Source organism: Triticum urartu, chromosome 4A (genome assembly GCF_056163025.1).
Source record: "Triticum urartu cultivar PI428250 chromosome 4A, HENAU_Tu73, whole genome shotgun sequence".
NCBI lineage: Eukaryota > Viridiplantae > Streptophyta > Magnoliopsida > Poales > Poaceae > Triticum > Triticum urartu.
This window is the reverse complement of record NC_141876.1, coordinates 424,858,308-424,877,742: the sequence shown is the minus strand read 5'-3', so window position 1 is coordinate 424,877,742 and position 19,435 is coordinate 424,858,308.

The following is a 19,435-nucleotide window of genomic DNA, read 5'->3' as shown; positions in this document are numbered from 1 at the left end:
CCTCCTACGTTCGGAACGGGGTCTTCTTGATCGGGAGGGGTCTGGCGTACCGCAAAACGGAGGAAACGGACCTCCTACGGTCGAAACGGGGGTCCTGTTGATCGGGAGGGGTGTGGCGTACCGCAAAATGGACGAAACGGACTTGTGTTGGAGCGCTACAGTCGAAACGGGGGTCCTGTTCATCGGGAGGGGTGTGGCATACCGCAAAACGGGACTCCACGAGATACTGTTCATCTCCACCGTCGACCTCCTCCAGCCTCCATGGGCTACCGTCGACCTCCTCCAGCCTCCACGGGCTACCGTCGACCTCCTCCAGCCTCCACGGGCTCCTGTTCATCCAGCCTCCACCGCGCGCTACTCCACTGGCTACTGTTCAACCACCCCTCCACGGGCACCCCCTCCACCGTCTACTGTTCATCCAGCCCTCCACATCACGGGGTCCTATTCAACCACCCCTCCACGGGCACCCCTTCACCGTCTACTGTTCATCCAGCCCTCCACCACACCACGCGGTCCTGTTCATCCAGAGGCAACGCCACCGCTCACTGTTCATCCAACCCCCCCCCCCCCCCCCGCGCAACGCTCACTGTTCATCCCAGAGGCAGCATCGATCGGCTTCAGTTAGCAGCAGTAGCAAAGGAATCGCTCGATTGGGTCCAGTTAACATCCATCCATCGATCGCTCGGGTTCAGTAACGCGTAGCCTGCAGTGTAATCGCTCGGGTTCAGTTAGAGCCCAACGCCTCGCTCGGGTTCAGTTAGAGCCAACGCCTTGCACACACGCGCGTACGTGTACAAGAGAAACGCGCATCGCTCGGCCCCCGACCTCCCACCGTAACCGGGAGCTCCCCGAAATTCCCCCCCCCCCTCGCTTCTACTGTTGGAAATATGCCCTAGAGGCAATAATAAAATGGTTATTATTATATTTACTTGTTCATGATAATTGTCTATTATTCATGCTATAATTGTATTATCTGGAAATCGTGATACAGGTGTGAATACATAGACCACAACATGTCCCTAGTGAGCCTCTAGTTGACTAGCTCGTTGATCAACAGATGGTCATGGTTTCCTGACTATGGACATTGGATGTCATTGATAACGGGATCACATCATTAGGGGAAAGATGTGATGGACAAGACCCAATCCTAAGCATAGCACAAGATCGCGTAGTTCGTCTGCTAGAGCTTTTCTAATGTCAGTATCATTTCCTTAGACCATGAGATTGTGCAACTCCCGGATACCATAGGAGTGCTTTGGGTGTACCAAACATCACAACGTAACTGGGTGGCTATAAAGGTGCACTACAGGTATCTCCGAAAGTGTCTGTTGGGTTGGCACGAATCGAGACTAGGATTTGTCACTCCGTATGACGGAGAGGTATCTCTGCGCCCACTCGGTAATGCATCATCATGACTCATTGTGACTAAGTAGTTGGTCACGGGATCATGCATTACGGAACGAGTAAAGTGACTTGCCGGTAACGAGATTGAACGAGGTATTGGGATACCGACGATCGAATCTCGGGCAAGTAACGTACCGATTGACAAAGGGAATTGTATACGGGATTGCTTGAATCCTCGACATCATGGTTCATCCGATGAGATCATCGTGGAACATGTGGGAGCCAACATGGGTATCCAGATCCCGCTATTGGTTATTGGCCTAAGAGTTGTCTCGGTCATGTCTGCATGGTTCCCGAACCCATAGGGTCTACACACTTAAGGTTCGATGACGCTAGGGTTATTAGGAAGATTTGTATGTGATTACCGAATGTTGTTCGGAGTCCCGGATGAGATCCCGGACGTCACGAGGAGTTCCGGAATAGTCCAGAGGTGAAGGTTCATATATGGGAAGTCATCATACGGTCACCGGAAATATTCGGGGGTATACCGGTATTGTACCGGGACCACCGGAGGGGTTCCGGGGTCCACCTGCCCCGGAGGGCCTTATGGGCTGTAGGTGGAAGGGAACCAGCCCCTAGTGGGCTGGGCACCATCCCCCCCTAGGGCCCATGCGCCTAGGGTTTGGGGGGAACCCTAAAGGGGGCGCCCCCCTTGCTTGGGGGGCAAGCCCCCTCCCCCTTGGCCGTCGCCCCCCCTCTAGATCTCATCTAGAGGGGCCAGCCCCCTTCCCCCTTCTCCCTATAAATAGAGGGGCGAGGGGAGTGCTGCAGCACCACATCCAAGGCGCAGCCCCTCCCCTCCCCAATACCTCTCCTCCTCCGCGTGAGCTTGGCGAAGCCCTGCCGGAGAACTGCCACTCCATCACCACCACGCCGTCGTGCTGCTGTTGGAGCCTTCTTCCTCAACCTCTCCCTCCTCCTTGCTAGATCAAGGCGCGAGAGACGTCACCGTACTGCACGTGTGTTGAACACGGAGGCGCCGTTGTTCGGTGCTTAGATCGGATTCGGCCGCGATCTGAATCGCTACGTGTACGACTCCTCCAACTGCGTTCTTGCAACGCTTCCGACTCACGATCTTCAAGGGTATTAAGATGCACTCCCCTATCTCTCGTTGCTAGTTACTCCATAGATTGATCTTGGTGATGCGTAGAAATTTTTTAATTTCTACAACGATCCCCAATAGTGGCATCATGAGCTAGGTCTATGCGTAGTTTCTATGCACAAGTAGAACACAAGTTGTTGTGGGCGTCGATTTTTTCAATTTACTTGCCGTTACTAGTCTTATCTTGATTTTGCGGCATCGTGGGATGAAGCGGCCCGGACCGACCTTACACGTACGCTTACGTGAGACTGGTTCCACCAACTGACATGCACTAGTTGCATAAGGTGGCTAGCGGGTGTCTGTCTCTGCCACTTTAGTCGGATCGGATTCGATGAAAAGGGTCCTTATGAAGGGTAAATATAAATTGGCATATCACGTTGTGGTTTTGGCGTAGGTAAGAAACGTTCTTGCTAGAAACCTATAGCAGCCATGTAAAAACTTGCAACAACAATTAGAGGACATCTAACTTGTTCTTGCAGCATATGTCGTGTGATGTGATATGGCCAAAAGGATGTGATGAATGATATATATATGTGATGTATGAGATTGATCATGTTCTTGTAATAGGAATCACGACTTGCATGTCGATGAGTATGACAACCGGCAGGAGCCATACGAGTTGTCTTAATTTATTTATGACCTGCGTGTCAACATAAATGTCATGTAATCACTTTACTTTATCGCTAACCGTTAGCCGTAGTAGTAGAAGTAATAGTTGGCGAGACAACTTCATGAAGACATGATGATGGAGATCATGATGATGGAGGTCATGGTGCCATGCCGGTGACAATGATGATCATGGCGCCCCGAAGATGGAGAACAAGAGGAGCAAAATGATATTGGCCATATCATGTCACTATTTGATTGCATGTGATGTTTATCATGTTTTACATCTTGTTTGCTTAGAACGACGGTAGCATAAATAAGATGATCCATCACAATAATTTAAAGAAAGTGTTCCCCATAACTGTGCACCGTTGCTAAGGTCCGTTGTTCCGAAGCACCACGTGATGATCGGGTGTGATAGGTTCTAACGTTCGCATACAACGGGTGTAAGCCAGATTTACACACGCAATACACTTAGGTTGACTTGATGAGCCTATCATGTACAAACATGGCCTCGGAACACGGAAGACCGAAAGGTCGAACATGAGTCGTATAGAAGATACAATCAACATGAAGATGTTCACCGATGATGACCAGTCTGTCTCACGTGATGATCGAACATGACCTAGTTGACTCGGATCATGTATCACTTAGATGACTAGAGGGATGTCTATCTGAGTGGGAGTTCATTAAATAATTTGATTAGATGAACTTAATTATCATGAACATAGTCTAAAAATCTTTGCAATATGTCTTGTAGATAAAATGGCCCACGCTAATGTTGCCCTCAACTTCAATGCGTTCCTAGAGAAAACCAAGCTGAAAGACGATGGCAGCAACTACATGGACTGGGTCCGTAACCTGAGGATTATCCTCATAGCTGCCAAGAAAGCATATGTCCTTGATGCACCGCTAGGTGAAGCACCTGTTTTCCCAGTAGATCAAGACGTTATGAACGCCTGGCAGACGCGCAGTGATGATTACTCCCTGGTTCAGTGCGGCATGCTTTACAGCTTAGAACTGGGGCTCCAAAAGCGTTTTGAGCAACACGAAGCATCTGAGATGTTCCAAGAGCTGAAAATGGTTTTCCAAGCTCATGCCCGGGTCGAGAGATATGAAGTCTCCGACAAGTTCTACAGTTGTAAGATGGAGGAGAATAGTTCCGTCAGCGAGCACATACTCAAAATTTCTAGGTTGCACAACCGCTTGTCTCAGCTAGGAGTTAATCTCCCGGATGATGCAGTCGTTGACAGAATCCTTCAGTCGCTCCCACCTAGATACAAGAGCTTTGTGATGAACTTCAATATGTAGGGGATGGAAAAGACCATTCCTGAGGTATATTCAATGCTGAAATCAGCGGAGGTGGAAATCAAAAAGGAACATCAAGTGTTGATGGTGAATAAAACCACTAAGTTCAATAAAGGCAAGGGTAAAAAGAACTTCAAGAAGGACGGCAAGGGAGTTGCCGCGCCCGGTAAGCAAGCTATCGGGAAGAAGCCAAAGAATGGACCCAAGCCTGAGACTGAGTGCTTTTATTGCAAGGGAAACTATCACTGGAAGCGGAACTGCCCAAGTACTTAGCGGATAAGAAGGCCGGCAATGTCAAAGGTATATGTGATATACATGTTATTGATGTGTACCTAACCAGCGCTCGTAGTACCTCTTGGGTATTTGATACCGGTGCGGTTGCTCATATTTGTAACTCAAAACAGGAGCTGCGGAATAAACAGAGACTGGCGAAGGATGAAGTGACGATGCGCGTCGGGAATGGTTCCAAGGTCGATGTGATCGCCGTCGGCATGCTGCCTCTACATTTACCTACGGGATTAGTTTTAAACCTCAATAATTGTTATTTAGTACCAGCTTTCAGCATGAACATTGTATCTGGATCTCATTTAATGTGAGATGGCTACTCATTTAAATCTGAGAATAATGGTTGTTCTATTTATATGATAGAGATGTTTTATGGTCATGCCCCGCTGGTCGATGGTTTATTCTTATTTAATCTCGAACGTGATGTTACACATATTCATAGTGTGAATGCCAAAAGATGTAAGGTTGATAGTGATAGTCCCACATACTTGTGGCACTGCCGCCTTGGTCACATTGGTGTCAAACGCATGAAGAAACTCCATGCAGATGGACTTTTGCAGTCTCTTGATTATGAATCAGACACGTGCGAACCATGCCTCATGTGCAAAATGACCAAGACTCCGTTCTCCGGAACAATGGAGCGAGCAACCAACTTATTGGAAATCATAAATACTGATGTGTGCGGTCCAATGAGTGTTGAGGCTCGCGGTGGCTATCGTTATGTTCTCACCCTCACTGATGACTTGAGTAGATATGGGTATGTCTACTTAATGAAACACAAGTCTGAGACCTTTGAAAAGTTCAAGGAATTTCAGAGTGAGGTTGAGAATCAACGTGACAGGAAAATCAAGTTCTTACGATCAGATCGTGGGAGAGAATATTTGAGTCACGAATTTGGGACGCACTTAAGGAAATGCGGAATTGTTTCACAACTCACTCCGCGTGGAACACCTCAATGTAATGGTGTCCGAACGTCGTAATTGCACTCTATTGGATATGGTACGATCTATGATGTCTCTTGCCGATCTACCGCTGTCATTTTGGGGTTATGCTATAGAGACTGCCGCATTCACTTTAAATAGGGCTCGGTCGAAATCCGTTGAGACGACACCGTATGAATTGTGGTTTGGTAAGAAACCTAAGCTGTCGTTTCTGAAAGTTTGGGGATGCGATGCTTATGTTAAGAAACTTCAACCTGAAAAGCTCGAACCCAAATCGGAAAATGCATCTTCATAGGATACCCGAAGGAAACTATTGGGTATACCTTCTACCTCAGATCCGAAGGAAAGATCTTTGTTGCCAAGAATGGATCCTTTCTAGAGAAAGAGTTTCTCTCGAAAGAAGTAAGTGGGAGGAAAGTAGAACCTGCTGAAGTATTGCCTCTTGAACCGGAGAGTGGCGCAGCTCAAGAAAATGTTTCTGAGGTGCCTGCACCGACTAGAGAGGAAGTTAATGATGATGATCATGAACTTTAGATCAAGTTGCTACTGAACTTCGTAGGTCCAGAAGGACACGTTCCGCACCAGAGTGGTACGGCAACCCTGTCCTGGAAATCATGTTGTTAGACAATGGTGAACCTTCGAACTATGAAGAAGCGATGGCTGGCCCAGATTCCGACAAATGGCAGGAAACCATGAAATCTGAGATAGGATCCATGTATGAAAACGAAGTAAGGACTTTGACTGACTTGCCCGATGATCGGCGAGCCATAGAAAATAAATGGATCTTTAAGAAGAAGACAGACGCGGATGGTAATGTGACCATCTATAAGGCTCGGCTTGTCGCTAAGGGTTATCGACAAGTTCAAAGGGTTGACTACGATGAGACTTTCTCACCCATAGCAAAGCTGAAGTCCGTCCGAATCATGTTAGCAATTTCCACATTCTATGATTATGAGATATGGCAAATGGACGTCAAAACGGCATTCCTTAAGGAAGAATTGTATATGATGCAGCCAGAAGGTTTTGTCGATCCTAAGAATGCTAACAAGGTGTGCAAGCTCCAATGCTCAATCTATGGGCTGGTGCAAGCATCTCGGAGTTGGAACATTCGATTTGATGAGATGATCAAAGCATTTGGGTTTATGCAGACTTATGGAGAAGCCTGTGTTTACAAGAAAGTGAGTGGGAGCTCTGTAGCATTTCTCATATTATATGTGGATGACATACTATTGATGGGAAATGATATAGAATTCTTGGAAAGCATAAAGGCCTACTTAAACAAGTGTTTTTTGATGAAGGATCCTGCTTATGTATTAGGCATCAAGATCTATAGAGATAGATCGAGACGCCTCATTGGTCTTTGACAAAGCACGTACCTTGACAAGATATTGAAGAAGTTCAATATGGATCAGTCCAAGAAGGGGTTCTTGCCTGTATTGTAAGGTATGAGATTGAGCATGGCTCAATGCCCGACCACGACAGAAGATAGAGAAAATATGAGTGTCGTCCCCTATGCCTCGGCCATAGGGTCTATTATGTATGCCATGCTGTGTACCAGACCTGATGTAAACCTTGCCGTAAGTTTGGTAGGAAGGTACCAAAGTAATCCCGGCATGGAACACTGGACAGCGGTCAAGAATATCCTGAAGTACCTAAAAAGGACTAAGGATATGTTTCTCATTTATGGAGGTGACGAAGAGCTCGTCGTAAAGGGTTACATCGATGCTAGCTTCGACACAGATCTAGATGACTCCAAGTCACAAACCGGATACGTGTATATTTTGAATGGTGGGGCAGTCAGCTGGTGCGGTTGCAAGCAAAGTGTCGTGGCGGGATCTACATGTGAAGCGGAGTACATGGCAGCCTCAGAGGCAGCACAAGAAGCAATCTGGATGAAGGAGTTCATTACCGACCTAGGAGTTATTCCCAATGCGTCGGGCCCGATGACTCTCTTCTGTGACAACACTGGAGCTATTGCCCTTGCCAAGGAGCCCAGGTTTCACAGGAAGACTAGGCATATCAAGCGTCGCTTCAACTCCATTTGTGAAAATGTTCAAAATGGAGACATAGATATTTGTAAAGTGCATACGGACCTGAATGTCGCAGATCCGTTGACTAAACCTCTTCCTCGAGCAAAACATGATCAACACCAGAACTCTATGGTTGTTAGATTCATCACAATGTAACTAGATTATTGACTCTAGTGCAAGTGGGAGACTATTGGAAATATGCCCTAGAGGCAATAATAAAATGGTTATTATTATATTTCCTTGTTCATAATAATTGTCTATTGTTCATTCTATAATTGTATTATCCAGAAATCGTGATACATGTGTGAATACATAGACCACAACATGTCCCTAGTGAGCCTCTAGTTGACTAGCTCGTTGATCAATAGATGGTCATGGTTTCCTGACTATGGACATTGGATGTCATTGATAACGGGATCACATCATTAGGGGAAAGATGTGATGGACAAGACCCAATCCTAAGCATAGCACAAGATCGTGTAGTTCGTCTTCTAGAGCTTTTCTAATGTCAGTATCATTCCTTAGACAATGAGATTGTGCAACTCCCAGATATCGTAGGAGTGCTTTGGGTGTACCAAACGTCACAACGTAACTGGGTGGCTATAAAGGTGCACTACAGGTATCTCCGGAAGTGTCTGTTGGGTTGGCATGAATCGAGACTAGGATTTGTCACTCCGTATGACGGAGAGGTATCTCTGGGCCCACTCGGTAATGCATCATCATGAGCTCATTGTGACTAAGTAGTTGGTCATGGGATCATGCATTACGGAACGAGTAAAGTGACCTGCTGATAACGAGATTGAACGAGGTATTGGGATACCGACGATCGAATCTCGGGCAAGTAACGTACCGATTGACAAAGGGAATTGTATACGGGATTGCTTGAATCCTCGACATCATGGTTCATCCGATGAGATCATCGTGGAACATGTGGGAGCCAACATGGGTATCCAGATCCCGCTATTGGTTATTGGCCTAAGAGTTGTCTCGGTCATGTCTGCATGGTTCCCGAACCCATAGGGTCTACACACTTAAGGTTCGATGACGCTAGGGTTATTAGGAAGATTTGTATGTGATTACCGAATGTTGTTCGGAGTCCCGGATGAGATCCCGGACGTCACGAGGAGTTCCGGAATAGTCCAGAGGTGAAGGTTCATATATGGGAAGTCATCATACGGTCACCGGAAATATTCGGGGGTATACCGGTATTGTACCGGGACCACCGGAGGGGTTCCGGGGGTCCACCGGGAGGGTCCACCTGCCCCGGAGGGCCTTATGGGCTGTAGGTGGAAGGGAACCAGCCCCTAGTTGGCTGGACGCCATCCCCCTAGGGCCCATGCGCCTAGGGTTTGGGGGGAACCCTAAAGGGGGCGCCCCCTTGCTTGGGGGGCAAGCCCCCTCCCCCTTTGTGCTGCTGTGCTGCTGTTGTGCTGCTGTTGTGCTGCTGTTGGAGCCTACTTCCTCAACCTCTCCCTCCTCCTTGCTGGATCAAGGCGCGGGAAACGTCACCGGGCTGCACGTGTGTTGAACGCGGAGGCGCCGTTGTTCGGTGCTTAGATCGGATTCGGCCGCGATCTGAATCGCTACGTGTATGACTCCTCCAACCGCGTTCTTGCAACACTTCCAACTCGCGATCTTCAAGGGTATGAAGATGCACTCCCCTCTCTCTCGTTTCTAGTTACTCCATAGATTGATCTTGGTGATGCGTAGAAATTTTTTAATTTCTGCAACGATCCCCAACATCTACCACGGTTTTTTCGTCATGGACGGCCCAAAGAATGTCATGCAGCTGCGTCTCCGGCTCGCCCAGGACGAAAAGCCCATTTTCTGTCATGATTTTTTGTCATAGAAGTAGGAGCCCACCACATCTATGATGATACCGGGTTTTGTCACAATTATCATCATAGAAGTGTCATATGTATGACAGAAAAAAAATTCGTTCGGCCCACAATGTCACAGATGTGTCTTTTTTTGTAGTGAAGGCTCCTTTTACTTATTCAATCCCTAGATATAAAAGCCGAGTCCTCCATTCTAGATACCAGGGAGCTGGAAGCTAAAGTGAAGACGGAACTGAGATTGGAAGAACTGCTTCGAGAGGAGGAATTGAAGTGGGCACTGCGAGCTAAAGTTCGCAAAATCGTCCAAGGGGATGATAACACTCAATTCTTCCATATGATTACCATTGGCAAGCATCGAAAGAAAAGAATCTTTCAGCTTGAGCAAGATGAGGGGACGATTTTAGGACAAGAGAACCTAAAATTATACATCACCAACTACTATAAGCAACTATTTGGGCCTCTTGAGGATAATTTCGTATCCTTGGTTGAGTCGAGGGTTGAGGGTGTCCCTCAACTAGCAGCAGATGAGAATGGAATTTTGACCGCCCCATTTTCGGAGAAAGAAGTGTTTGAGGCAATTTCATAAATGAAAAATAATAAAGCTCCAGGGCCAGATGGTTTTCCGGCGGAGTTTTATAAAAAGTGTTGGCACATTATTAAGGATGACTTGCTACCGATATTCCATGATTTATTCTCTGGACAGCTGCAGTTGTTTCATTTGAATTATGGAATGATTACTTTGCTTCCTAAGAAAATAGAGGCCGTGCGGATTGAACAGTTCAGACCAATATGTCTTCTTAATGTCAGCTTTAAAATTTTCACCAAGGTTGGGACTAATAGGCTTACATAGATTGCGCACTCTGTGGTGCAGCCGTCCCAAACCGCTTTCGTGCCGGACAGAAACATCCTAGAAGGGGTTGTAGTCCTACATGAAACGCTCCATGAAATCCACACGAAAAAACTAGATGGGGTGTTTTTCAAAGTGGATTTTGAGAAAGCGTACGATAAGGTAAAATAGCCATTTCTTCAGCAGGCCCTGCATATGAAAGGATTCGACCAGTCCTGGAGAAACTAGGTAGATTATTTCACGCAAAAAGGGAGTGTTGGAATCAAAGTGAATGATGACATAGGTCATTACTTCCAGACACACAAGGGTCTAAGGCATGGGGACCCGATGTCACCAATTATGTTCAACATAGTGGTTGACATGTTGACAATCCTAATAGGAAGGGCCAAGGATGATGGCCAGGTAGGTGGCCTCGTTCCGCATTTAGTTGACGAAGAAGTGTCTATCCTACAGTACGCCGATGATACTATCATCTTCATGGAGCATGATTTGGAAAAAGCGAGGAGCATGAAGCTTGTGTTATTCCTGTTTGAACAACTGTCGGGGTTAAAGATTAACTTCCATAAAAGTGAATTGTTCTATTTTGGAAGAGCTAAAGACGAATAAGAAGCGTAGAAACAGTTGTTCAGATGCGAATTGGGGTCTTTACCCTTCACGTATTTGGGTATACCAATCCACCATCGCAAGCTTTCCAACAAAGAATGGAAGTGCATTGAGGATCGATTTGAAAAAAACTAAGTTGTTGGAAGGGCAAGCTTATGTCATACGGAGGCCGACTAATTCTCATTAATTCGGTTCTCACGAGTATGCCTATGTTTCTCTTGTCCTTTTTTGAGGTACCAATTGGAGTCCGGAAAAGGCTAGATTTCTATCGATCGCGCTTCTTCTAGCAGAGTGACGAATTAAAACGAAAGTACATGCTCGCTAAATGGGATATCATTTGTAGGCCGAAAGACCAAGGGGGTCTCGGCATTGAAATTTTAGAGGTGAATAACAGATGTCTTCTCAGCAAGTGGCTGTATAAACTATCTGTAGAGGCGGATGCCACATGGGCCCAGATTCTGCGTAATAAGTACCTTCAATTCAAAACCTTATCCCAGGTGACGGTAAGGCCTACTGATTTGCCTTTTTGGAAAGGACTGATGAGAGTGAAATCTGTCTTTTTAACAGGACAAAAATTGTAGTTGGAAATGGTACTACCATGAGATTCTGGGAGGATACATGGCTAGGGGAGACGCCCCTTGCACTCCAATATCCCTCTCTCTATAATATTGTTCAGTGAAGAGACGCTTACGTTGCAACAGTATTACAGTCCAATCCTCTTAATATTCAATTCAGGAGGACGTTAGCGGGAAACCGTTGGGAAGTTTGGCTCCATCTTGTGAGAAGACTGATGGATGTTCGCCTCTCTCAACAACCCGATCAGTTGCGCTAGAAACTAACTAAGAATGAAGAGTTTTGGTTAAATCCATGTATTTGGATGTTATCAACTCTAACTCTATTCCTCTTTTGAAACATGTTTGGAAAGTCAAAGTACCTTTAAAAATTAAAGTGTTTACGTGGTTTTTCCATAAACAAGTCGTTCTAACTAAGGACAATTTGGCAAAACGCAACTGGACAGGATCTACACGATGTAGTTTCTGTGATAGTGATGAATCCATCAAACACCTCTTTGTTGACTGCCCATTGGAAAAAAAATTGTGGCTGTCGGTCCACATAGCATTTAATATTACTCCTCTGAATACTATCAACACGTTATTTGGGACGTGGCTAGAAGGGATAGATTCAGAAACAACAAGACATATTCGTGTAGGAGTATGTGCTTTATTATGGGCGGTTTGGAACTGTAGAAACGATTTTGTTTTTAATAGAACAACAAATATTCATTTCTTGCAGGTTATCTTCCGGGCCACTACACTGATCCGTATGTGGTCGCTACTCACTTCGACAGAGGCCAGGGAGCATTTGGTTACTGGATCTATCCGATGGGAGACGGTAGCACGGGCTATCTTCAACCGGTTTGGATGACGGTCATGTAATAGGATAGGTGTTTATTTCCTATCTGTTTTTTCTTGCCGGTTGTGGCTATCTTGTTGTTTTGCTTATGCTCTTTGTGAGCCTTTTTTACTTTTTGAGACCTGAAGACTTTTGTTGAATATTTTGCTTATCAATAATATGGTTGTATGCATCGTTCTGATGTAGAGGCCAGGGGATAACCTCCTTTTAAAAAAAATGGCACAACTCCCAATATTCCTCCATGAAGATGTATAAATCAATCATGTCATCTGAGAGCCCCAATAGGCTCTTCAAGCTCTTATGGCAAACCTCTTGGGGACTCAGGCATAAGATTTTCTATTGGATGCTGCTGTATCACAGAGTAAACTCAAGGAATTTGCTTCGGCACAAAAACATGTACCTTCGGGATTATAACTGTGCCCTCTATGTACACTCATCTGAGGAAACTAGTTATCATCTCTTCTGGGACCGCCCTTTTGCCCAGGCTTGTTGGGACTCAATTCTACAGAGTAGACAGAGAGGTACATGCATGTTTGATGAGGTCTCTCTTGCGCTACCTCAACTTCCACCAGACATTGCTACGGACATCATCATCATAGGCTGCTGGAGTATTTGGTCAGTTAGAAATGATAAGATTTTTAGGTCAGCCGCACCCCATATTAGCACCTAGAAATTCTATCTCAAAGAAGGATTGTGGGCGACGGAGTTAAGAGCTAAAGAGAGCAGAGCAATCAAGATCAGGCAATGGGTTGAACATATTCTAGGACAAGAATAATTTAGCTTTTATGTTGCCTAAAACAGGGATTGGCTGCTTATTTTTGTTTTTATGGTCTTTATATTATGTACTATTTATTAATACAAATACCGTGAAACTATTGTTCTACGGTTTCCACTCAAAAATAAAAATAAAATAAAAGTGCGGTTGCATCTAATGGATGCAAGACTGCACATGTTCACAAAACTGAGGGAGAAACCATCACCTACTGAAACTATGAGCTCTTGTCAAATCCATAGTTTGCATCGTACGTAAAGCAATATTGCATCCTAAGATTGTTTTAGGCGGATTTAATATTGACTGGGCATAAAGGAGAATTATAATATAGCAATTTATCGATTCTACACCAGAATACATCGAGCAGTATTGCCACAAGTCTTATTAGTGATGCATTTGTACAAATCCGATCTGGCAATCTCAGCATAAGCATTCATATGATCAAAGAAAAGGAAATAATAGCTATGCTCCAGCCCCATACAATATAAAATAATTGACGAAAATGTGGAGATGGCACATAGGAAATTAATATGGTTAAAACTGTAGCAATTGCCTGCCTGCAAACAACAAATGACCGATAATACAACATCGCGTAAATCTAGTTATCTGAATTTACATCATACATTCATACCTGACTAAGAAAAAGGAGCTGGTAGATCAAGATGAGCTAGATGACTTGCTCAGGCACCCATCAACTTATAGTTGGTTGCAGGAAGAAAATCAAGTTCTTTCCGTTCTTGTGTCCAATTAATTGCAGATGAAAATACACTGGACGTTTCTCCAATCATAAATCCAAACATCTTGAATCTGATGTATACATAAATTGAATGGGCACGAAGAAAGAGTCCATGGATTGGGGATTAATAAAAAGTTCCATCAGGATAGTGTAGTGAGTAGTTCACAGGGGAGGAAGGTGTACCCATAGAGGCTGAGAACGCCTCTGCGGAGACGCGATGGTGGCGGTGAGGGCTCCAGTTTGTCTCGTACAACATATGTGACACCGGAAGGTGAAGAACATTCACGGTAGGGGCTTGAAGAACATTCACGGTAGGGGCTTCAAATCGCATCGACCTTTCGATAGCAAAAACTAATCGATCTGGAGGAGCTTGGGAGGGAGTAGAAAATCCATTAGGTTCCATGAAGAGGTACGGCCACCTGGCAAATTGTAACACCCACGATGCGGCTATATCTCCCACGTGTCGGAGCACGACTTAGAGGCATAACCGCATGAGAGGCATGTCGCAAGGGGGGTAATCTTTACACATCCCATGTATTGAATAAGAAAGGGATAAAGAGATGTCTTACATTCGTCACTTCACACAATACATAAATAATCCATACATCAACCAAAATGCAATCAAGGTCCGACTACGGAACCAAAATAAAGAAACACAACCCCAAATGCTAGATTCCCAATCGCCCCAACTAGGCTCTTCTACTGATCATCCGGAAAAGAAACATAGAAACGACCCGAATCCTCGTCGAACTCCCACTTGAGTTCGGTAGCATCCCCTGCACTGGCATCATCGGCACCTGCATCTGTTTGGAAGTATCTGTGAGTCACGGGGACTCAGCAATCTCACACCCTCGCGATCAAGACTATTTAAGCTTAAGGGTAGGAAAGGGTAGTGAGGTGGAGCTGCAGCAAACCACTAATCATATATGGTGGCTAACTTACGCAAAAGAGAGCGAGAAGAGAAGCACAGCACGGTCGAGAAGCTATAAGTGATCAAGAAGTGATCCTGAAGCTACTTACGTTCAAGCATAACACGAGACCGTGTTCTCTTCCCGGACTCCGCCGAAAAGAGACCATCACGGCTACACACGCGGTTGATTCATTTTAATTAAGTTAAGTGTCAAGTTCTCTACAACCGGATATTAACAAATTCCCATCTGCCCATAACTGCGGGCACGGCTTTCGAAAGTTCAAAACCCTGTAGGGGTGTCCCAACTTAGCCCATCACAAGCTCTCACGGTCAACGAAGGATATTCCTTTTCCCAGGAAGACCCGATCAGCCTCGGAATCCCGGTTACAAGACATTTCGACAATGGTAAAACAAGACCAGCAAAGCCGCCCGAATGTGCCGACAAATCCCGATAGGAGCTGCACATTTCTCGTTCTCAGGGCACACCGGATGAGCAGTCCGTACAACTAAAACCAACCCTCAAGTTTCCCCGAGGTGGCGCTGCAAGGAGCTCTAGTTTGGACCAACACTCAGAGGAGCACTGGCCCGGGGAGGGGGGGTTAAAATAAAGATGATCCTCGGGCTCCAGAAACCCAAGGGAAAAAGGCTTAGGTGAGGCAAATGTAAAACCAAGGTTGGGCCTTGCTGGAGGAGTTTTATTCAAAGCGAACTGTCAAGGGGTTCCCATACCACCCAACCGCGTAAGGAACGCAAAATCAAGGAACATAACACTGGTATGACGGAAACTAGGGCGACAAGAGTGGAACAAAACACCAGGCATAAGGCCGATCCTTCCACCCTTTACCAAGTATATAGATGCATTAATTAAAATATAAGATATTGTGATATCCCAACATATCCATGTTCCAACATGGAACAATCTTCAGCTTCACATGCAACTAGCAACGCTATAAGAGGGGCTGAGCAAAAGCGGTAACATAGCCAAACAATGGTTTGCTAGGAAAGGTGGGTTAGGGGCTTGACATGGCAATATGGGAGGCATGATATGGCAAGTGGTAGGTATCGCGGCATAGCAATAGAGCGAACAACTAGCAAGCAAAGATAGAAGTGATTTCGAGGGTATGGTCATCTTGCCTGAGATCCCGCAAGGAAGAATAAGGAGTCCATGAAGAAGACAAATGGACGTAGTCGAACGAAATCCTCACAACTCCGAAACGGAACCGAAGCTAACGAGAGAAGCAACCCGGAAAGAACCAAGCAGCATAGTAAACAACCATCACATAAGCATGGCATGATGCACAACCAAGTATGATGCATGTCCGGTTTAATGAGGCATGGCATGGCAAAGTGCACAAACAAAACTACACATTAAGTGGAGCTCAATATGTGATAACACACAAGTATAGGGATCGCAACAGTTTTCGAGGGTAAAGTATTCAACCCAAATTTATTGATTCGACACAAGGGGAGCCAAAGAATACTCTCAAGTATTAGCAGCTGAGTTGTCAATTCAACCACACCTGGAAACTTAATATCTGTAGCGAAGTATTTAGTAGCAAAGTAATATGATAGTAGTGGTAACGGTAGCAAAAGGGTAACAGTAGTAAAAGTAATGTTTTTGGTATTTTGTAGTGATGATAGCAATAGCAACGGGAAAGTAAATAAGCGAAGAACAGTACATGGAAAGCTCGTAGGAAATGGATCGGTGATGGAGAATTATGCCGGATGCGGTTCATCATGTAACAGTCATAACCTAGGGTGACACAGAACTAGCTCTAGTTCATTGATATAATGTAGGCATGTATTCCGAACATAGTCATACGTGCTTATGGAAAAGAACTTGCATGACATCTTTTGTCCTGCCCTCCCGTGGCAGCGGGGTCCTTACGGAAACTAAGGGATATTAAGGCCTCCTTTTAATAGAGTACCAGAACAAAGCATTAGCACATAGTGAATACATGAACTCCTCAAACTACGGTCGTCACCGGTAAGTATCCTGATTATTGTCACTTCGGGGTTAATGGATCATAACACATAATAGGTTTCTATAGACTTGCAAGATAGGATCAAGAACACTCATATATTGATCAAAACATAATAGGTTCAGATCTGAAATCATGGCACTCGGGCCCTAGTGAAAAGCATTAAGCATAGCAAAGTCATAGCAACATCAATCTCAGAACATAGTGGATACTAGGGACCCTAACAAAACTAACTCGATTACATGATAGATCACATCCAACCCATCACCGTCCAGCAAGCCTACGATGGAATTACTCACGCACGGTGGTGAGCATCATGAAATTGGTGATGGAGGATGGTTGATGATGACGATGGTGACGGATTCCCCTCTCCAGAGCCCCGAACGGACTCCAGATCAGCCCTCCCGAGAGGTTTTAGGGCTTGGCGGCGGCTTCGTATCGTAAAACGCGATGAATTCTTCTCTCTAGTTTTTTTCTCCCCGAAACACAATATATAGAGTTGGAGTTGGAGTCAGAGAGGCAACAGGGGGCCCACGAGGTAGGGGGCACGCCCTAGGGGGCCAAGCGCGCCCCCACCCTCGTGGAGAGGTGGTGGGCCCCCTGGCCTTCATCTTTTGCAGGTATTTTTTATATTTTCCAAAAAGTTGCCCTGTGAAGTTTCAGGTCATTCCGAGAATGTTTGTTTCTGCACATAAATAACACCATGGTTATTCTGCTGAAAACAGCGTCAGCCCGGGTTAGTTCCATTCAAATCATGCAAGTTAGAGTACAAAACAAGGGCAAAAGTGTTTGGGAAAGTAGATACGTTGGAGACGTATCAACTCCCCCAAGCTTAAACATTTGCTTGTCCTCAAGCAATTCAGTTGACAAACTGAAAGTGATAAAGAAAAACTTTTACAAACTCTATTTGCTCTTGTTGTTGTAAATATGTAAAGCCAGCATTCAAGTTTTCAGCAAAGATTATAACTAACCACATTCGCAATAACGCTCAGGTCTCAAGTTTACTCATATCAATAGCATAATCAACTAGCGAGCAATAATAATAAATCTTGGATGACACCACTTCCTGAAAACAATCATAATATGATATAACAAGATGGTATCTCGCTAGCCCTTTCTGAGACCGCAAAACATAAATGCAGAGCACCTTTAAAGACCAAGGACTGACTAGACATTGTAATTCATGGTAAAAGAGATCCAGTCAAGTCATACTCAATGTAAACTAACAGTAATGAATGCAAATGACAGTGGTGCTCTCCAACTAGTGCTTTTTAATAAGAGGATGATGACTCAGCATAAAAGTAAATAGATAGGCCCTTCGCAGAGGGAAGCAGGGATTTGTAGAGGTGCCAGAGCTTGGTTTTGAAACAGAGGTGAATAATATTTTGAGCAGTATACTTTCATTGTCAACATAACAACCAAGAGATGGCGATATCTTCCATGCTACACACATTATAGGCGGTTCCCAAACAGAATGGTAAAGTTTATACTCCCCCTTCCACCAACAAGCATCAATCCATGGCTTGCTCGAAACAACGAGTGCCTCCAACTAACAACAGTCCCAGAGGGAGTTTTGTTTGCAATTATTTTTATTTAGTTTGCATAAAGCATGGGACTGGGCATCCCGGTGACCAGCCATTTATCTCGTGAGTGAGGAGCAGAGTCCACTCCTCTTGAGAATAACCCGCCTAACATGGAAGATACAAACAACCCTAGTTGATACATGAGCTATTCGAGCATACAAACCGGATATTTATTTGAAGGTTTAGAGTTTGGCACATACAAATTTACTTGGAACGGCAAGTAGATACCGTATATAGGTAGGTATAGTGGACTCATGTGGAATAACTTTGGGTTTTAAGGGATTGGATGCACAAGCAGTATTCCCGCTTAGTACAGGTGAAGGCTAGCAAAAGACTGGGAAGCGACCAGCTAGAGAGCGACAACAGTCATGAACATGCATTAAAATTAATCAACACCGAATGCAAGCATGAGTAGGATATAATCCACCATGAACATAAATATCGTGAAGGCTATGTTGATTTTGTTTCAACTACATGCGTGAACATGCGCCAAGTCAAGTCACTTAAATCATGCAGAGGAGGATACCACCCTATCATACCACATCATAACCATCTCAATAGCATGTTGGCACACAAGGTAAACCATTATAACTCATAGCTAATCAAGCATGGCACAAGAAACTATGATCTCTAGTTGTCATTGCAAACATGTTTATTCATAATAGGCTGAATCAGGAACGATGAACTAATCGTATTTACAAAAACAAAAGAGGTCGAGTTCATACCAGCTTTTCTCATCTCAGTCAGTCCATCATATATCGTCATAATTGCCTTTCACTTGCACGACCGAATAGTGTGAATAATAATAATAGTGCACGTGCATTGGACTAAGCTGAAATCTGCAAGCATTCAATAAAAGGAGAAGACAGGGCAATATGGGCTCTTTTATCAGATCAACAATAATGCATATAAGAGCCACTTCAACAATTTAATTATGGTCTTCTCCTATCGACCCCCGAAGAAAAGAAAAGAAATAAAACTATTTACACGGGAAAGCTCCCAACAAGCAAAAGAAGAACATGAAATATTTTTGGGTTTTCTTTTTAATTACTACTACAAGCATGGAAAGTAAACT